Source organism: Crocodylus porosus, unplaced genomic scaffold, assembly GCF_001723895.1.
Source record: "Crocodylus porosus isolate Cpor-Errol unplaced genomic scaffold, CroPor_comp1, whole genome shotgun sequence".
Classification (NCBI taxonomy): domain Eukaryota; kingdom Metazoa; phylum Chordata; order Crocodylia; family Crocodylidae; genus Crocodylus; species Crocodylus porosus.
This window is the reverse complement of record NW_017728886.1, coordinates 41,899,014-41,905,096: the sequence shown is the minus strand read 5'-3', so window position 1 is coordinate 41,905,096 and position 6,083 is coordinate 41,899,014. Positions and strand designations below refer to the sequence as shown.

The 6,083-nt window shown below is 47.0% G+C and overlaps 1 protein-coding gene across 1 annotated transcript in view; it reads left to right on the top strand.

The window, feature by feature from the left end:
* CDK6 (cyclin dependent kinase 6) overlaps positions 1–6,083 on the top strand; it is a 369,693-nt gene that overhangs the window by 75,005 nt on the left and 288,605 nt on the right. The window lies entirely within an intron of this gene.

The window sequence follows — 6,083 nt, the reverse complement described above, 5'->3', positions numbered from 1 at the left end:
GGATCCACTCTCCTCCCTTTCTTGAAGATCGGCACCACATTGGCCTTCTTCCAGTCTTTGGGCACTACACCAGAGTGCCAGGAGTTCTCAAAGATCCATGCCAGGGGCTGGGCTATAATGCTAGCCAGCTCCTTGAGTACCCTGGGGTGTAGAGTGTCAGGGCCAGCTGACTTTAAGGTATCCAACCTCTCAAGGTGTTCCTTCATGAGGTCAGCATTTATGGAGGGCAGGGAATCACCCTCACCCGGACCTCCCTGTCCCATTTGTAGGGTGTCTACAGCCACTCTATGGTTGTATCTGGGGAATGGGATATATAACTAGGGGTACCCAAGGAAAATGCTGAGCTGACACTTTCTCATAGTCTGTGCTACCAAAACTCCCATTTTTTATAAAACCCATGTAGAAGCTCAGCAAAAGAAAGTTGATCATCTTTCAATACAACCAGAGAATACATTCGCTCTTCTTACATAGGTGAGAGAGTGAGTCATTAGAAAATATACATATCTGCTGTAGATGTGAATATAACACATAAAGAAGGGCATTACAATAAAAGGAAAAAACCTGCTTCTCTTCAATTCAACTGCTTTATACTAAAATGTTAAAATTGAACTTACAGTAAACAAAAAGGGAATCTTGCACAATAATGTGTGACTTCAGGTATAGAATATCACTTCTAAGTTAGTAGAATTAGTAAAATATTTGTTTTGAACGTTTTCAGTAGTATTACAGCATTTTTTTTAGAATTCAGCATCAGTTGGATTACATTTTTTTCAATAGATTCTCTATTCTCTAATCTTGGGCACAAAAGAAATGAAGTTTTGGAGAGATTTTTAATATCCTCAGTGAAAGGCTACACCTAAACAGATACATGTAAGAAAATGTATAAAATGATTAAAGATTGCAGATATTCAGAACTATAGATCTGATTCTTATTTACGCTAAGACTGACTAATGTATGTAGTCATGTTTTTTTGTATGAAATTGACACCTTAATATTCCTTTTGTACCAACATCTGTATGCATCATTCTTGGATTTGCATGTCCTATCAGGTGCATACCCACTGTTCTGTATTCAACAGCATTGGGTGTAGGATTTACCACTCCTAATAAGCAGAGATCTGGGTTTTTCATTTCCCATGGAGGAATTGAGTAAACCACATATTTTACCTTTTACCAGAGGCAAATTTCTTATTTTACTGGAGAAACCCATGGAATTTGCAGTTTTGTGACAAGCCCTCTGCAGGATGACAGAGTTCCAGCCTGCAGGGGTCTGGGAGGGAGTGGGAGGAGGTTGGTCAGGCAAGGGGCACCGTGTACACATGGCCACCAGGCAGTCTGGAGATCAGCTCCCACAGGCCATAGGGAGAGAGTTGAGCAGGGCTAGGGCTGGGGCTGGGGCTGGGGCTGCGGCTGCTGCTCAGCCAGGCAGTGCCTGGGGCGTGGGGCACAGGGCCACAATGTGCGGCCACAGAGCCCTGGCGGGGAGTAGGACAGAACCACGGGAAGCTCGTCCGGGGTGGGGGCCAGCTCCCTGCCTCTGTGCGCGCTCCCAGTGGGGCAGGGCAAACCTGTGCCCCCCAGATCTGTGCACAGGGTGGGGGCTGTATGCTGCCTGTTTCAGGCTTGTACTCCCTGCCCTGATGCCCTCCTCCGGGCCCTCTGCAGCCCAGCATGTGCAACCCAGTGCTGCAGGGACCAGTGGAGCCATTCAGGAAGCTGCTTGCCACTGCGAGCTCCAGGCTGTCCATATCCCGTGCATGCAACCTTGTGCTGCCAGCCCGGTTCTGCCATGCAGGCAAGGGACACCTCATCAGGGCAGTGTGGAGCTTGTGGTGGCAAGCAGCTTCTTGCTTAGCTCTGCTGTTCTTTGCAGCTCCAGGTTGCACATGCCAGGTTGTGGAGGTGCTGGGGGAGGGCAGCAGGGTAGGAGCCCCCTGCCCTGCACACAGATGTAGGAGGCACGGCATGGGCAACTGGTGCTGCCTTAGTTGGGGGGGGGCACATGCCCCCCTGTGAGCAGTCCTGCTGACTGGGGCGGGGGGTTCCCTGCAGCCGATCCTGCCGACTGGAGGGGGTGTCCCCCTGCAGCAGATCTTGCTGCCCAGGGGGCAGTTAGGATTAGGGTTAGGCTTCTGGGAGCCGCTGCGGTGATCAGCCAGCACTTACCGCAGGGGCACCAGCACTCCTGCCTGCGCCCCCTGCCCATCACCTAAGCAGCGAGCGTGGCCAGTGAGGGGGTGCACCGGCACTCTCAGGGGGTGCATATGTCGCCACTGGGGCACAGGTCCTGCTGTCCCCCAGGAAATCTCCCCCCCACCTGAGCCCCCGCACAGGACAGGCAGCAGTGGGGGGTGGGGAGCCAGGCTTCACTCCACTGCGGGGGTGGGGAGGGGAGCCAGGCTTCACTCCACTGTAGCAGCCACCGCCTCCTGCTAGGGGCAGAGGGCTGCAGACCTGGGTCCCTGGCCCTGTACCTTGGCAGCTGGGAAGCCCCTCTGGCAGGGTTGGGGGAGCAGGAGCTGTGAGTGGGGAGTGAGGGGCACCAGTAGGGTTGGGGGGAGTGAGGGGCAGGAGCAGGGCTGGGGGAGTTGTGGTGCGAAATGAGGGGTCCTGGCAGTGCCAGGGAGCTATAGGAAGGGAGTAAGGGGAAGGCTATGGAGCTTTCTTTTTAATCACAGACTTTGGGGTTTTTATCAGAGAAAACCAGGATTCTTGCAAATAATAGTTTTTGAAAGACTCTAGTATTTCATTTTGCAAATATATATATTTAGTTTGCATGAGAATGTTGATACATTAGACTAAACCAGTGCTGCTTAACCTTCCAGCCTATTGGCATGAGGCCAGTTCTTGGGCTGGATCACACAAGTAGGTTCAGTCTGTGGGTGCAATTCAGTGCTGGAACCAGGTCTGGAGTGACCCCAGGTACTGGTCCCCAGCCCTGCATGCTTGTCCAACTATGGGCACCAGATCCAGCCACAGACTGAACCCCATGTGCCATCATAATCTGGCATGTGAAGCTATGTCATCCAGCCCGTAGGGCTTCCGATGGGTCTGGAAATTTGGTGGAAGGGGAGCATTAATTGCTGTGACTCTGGAAGCTTTGGCAATTGAATGCTGGTACTGCACCCCCACCACCAAATTTATAGACCCATGGGAAGCCCCACATGTTCTGTGAACCAGATATGGCCCAGGGGCTGGAAGTTGAACACCATTAGACTAATGGGTCAGACAGACTTGATCTGTTAGTCAATGCTAAATATGTCTTAACCCGTAATGAAATTCATGTACTCTTGGTCTCTGTTAGATGAATAGATTGGAATATCACAGCAAATTTTTTACCTAATTTTGCTATTCTTACTCATGCAATATAGCCTTACTGAATTAAGGTTTTGAAGTAAAGCTAAGTGGGGAATACAGCAACATTTAACATATAGTGTCTGCAGGGGCAGGCAGTTATTTTGGGCAGAGGGCCACTTACTGTGTCTTTTGCTTTTCATGTAGCAGTAATATGTAATTCCTTAGGATTATTTTGGCAATAATTAACGTTGACTGTTTTTTTAAAAAGTATTACCTTAGAAGTGCTCTAATTATTCTGTTTCAGATAAGTCTTGGAGAATATGAAGCCCCTTTAAAGTGTCTTTCCAAAATATTTGATAATCAGTATTTTAAGTGAAAGCAGTTTTTTGTCTGAAGCTCCTGTGTTATCCTTTAAATCGTTTGGGGCCTAATCCTGCTGTTGCTGAAATCATTAGGATTTTTGCCACTGGCTTCAGTGAGAGGCAAAATCACCCCATTTGCCAAACTCCAGTCCTAATGACTCATTACATACTGCTTTCTAAAACTCATCTTCATTGTTTACACTTGTGGTCATCTCTCATGCAACACTCCTAGAAGAAGCATTCAGCTCAAATATCCCAACACCTGCTGTCCAAAAGTAGGAAGATTCCATTTCTGCAGTAGAAAAGAAATAAATTAATCTCTGTAGGATGTAGGTTACAGGATTCCAGTACAGAGAATTCTCCAGGTAGAAACAGGAGAAGAATTGGTAGATTCATAAAGATTGTTATATTTTTGTATATTTTAGCATGTAAGCCACAAAATAGATAAGGAGGAAGAAAAAGAAAACATGTCAAGATTCTGTGCATTAGCAGTGATTCTCAGGGTCTCTGCAAATGAGAAAGTCTCTCTATTCTATCCATCATCAGTGATAAGGCCAACCATATCTGCTGGATTCAGAAATACATCCACTGGTGTTAAGAATTCATAGGCAGAGGGTGATATAAATTTAATAAATAAAATGATATGCATTAGAAATAAATAAAATTACATGCCCTAGATCAACAGGAATACGAGCCTAGCTTCACATCTCTACATACCAGCCAGGGATGGCAGAAAGTCTGGGCAAGCAGTGAATACTTGTACAGTGCTTCTGCAGGCATGCTTACTTTGGGAGGTGTCCTAGTCTGTGGTCATTTTCTTGAGGTCGCACAACTCTTACCATGGCAGAGTATAGCCCCTAGACCTTTAATATGTAAATTCTCTTTAAGTGAATACTTTAATGACTTAGAAGCCATATCTTATGTTCTTTCTCTTTTGAATCATTCTAGTAGTACAGATATTCCTAGTTCAGTTGAGGGGAGAGGACCTCAACTAGAAAGCTAATTTAGTTGTTCATTTGCAATACAGCCTTGCTTAGGTGCAGTAGAGAGGCTGCAAATTTAAGTCTATATATAATGGAGAATTTTAGTCTTGTGATGATTGTAAATGACAGGTAATTTTTACTGGTCAGTATAGATGCACAGTAATCTGCATGCACTTGGACATCAGATTTAATACATTCAGATGCAAGGTCAGACCTCTAGGATATACTTACAGGATGGGGGACTGTATTTTACAAGTCAGTTACTCTGAGAGGAACTTGTGGGTCCTGGAGAATAACTGATTGAATATGAGCTTCCTGTGCAACATTATGGGTAAGAGAATTAATGAAATTTTGGGTATTTAAGTAGTGAAAGATCAGGTGCAAGTAGAGAGTTATATTACAGAATTTAGAGTGAACATGACTATTGCTGGAATACCATGCTCATTTCTCATTCCATACCTCAAAAAGATGCTAATAAATTAGAAAGGGTTCTGACAAGGGCTACAAAATTATTTGAAACTATCTGCCTAGATTAAAAAAACATAATATTTATTTTAACAAAGAGAAAAATAATATTGTGACTTGATCACAATATTGAAGTATCTCTGTGATGGAACATTTCTGATACTAGCAGATGCTTTAATCCAGCAAAGTCTAGCTAGAATCTAGCAATGGCTGGATTCAGGCTAGAAATAAAGTGCCTATTTTAACATTGGAACCAGTTACTTAACATCGCTTCACAATGCATAAAGTAAATGTGTGTGATCCTTTGAAAACAGGAGGTTAAAATGGAAATTAATATGCAACTTTAACACTAGCAACCACCACCACAACCTCTGTAATACATATTATTTTATGGTGATAGGAGTTCTCAGTCTGAAGTGACAAATGCTGGTATAACATGTATGTTCATGGTGCAAGGGAGGAAGGGAAGGTACCTGGGCTCGCTGTGGCATGGGGGAAGAGCAGGCCCAGATGCTGCCATGACTTGACAGCTAGCCTTGTCCCCCTTACTCCTGGGAGGCAGCAGCGATGGAGTGGACAGATCAGGGGATGAGGCCAGCAGTGCTGGCCTTCCCCCAACCCCCTGCTCCCTGGGTACAGTGATGGAATAGGGTGCTGGGTGGCAGTTCTCCATCTGTGCCCCTCCCCCCATCATTCATGGGGAAGGGAGGCAGATGGATGTGGGCCAGGCAGATGGTGGGGAAGCGGGCCTGGCCCCCAAACTGCAGAGGGGGGGTGCACCAGGCCCAACCTGACCCGGCCTCAAAATGGCAGCGGGCAGTGAGGGGCATGCCCGGCCCCAGAATGGCAACGGGGAGGGTGGAGGGGGTGTGCCGGGCCTGGCCCAGCCCCAAAACGGCAGGGGGAGAAGGGCACCAGGCCCAGGCTGGCCCTGCAACGGCAGCAGGGAGGGTGAGGGGTAGCATGCCTGGCTCCG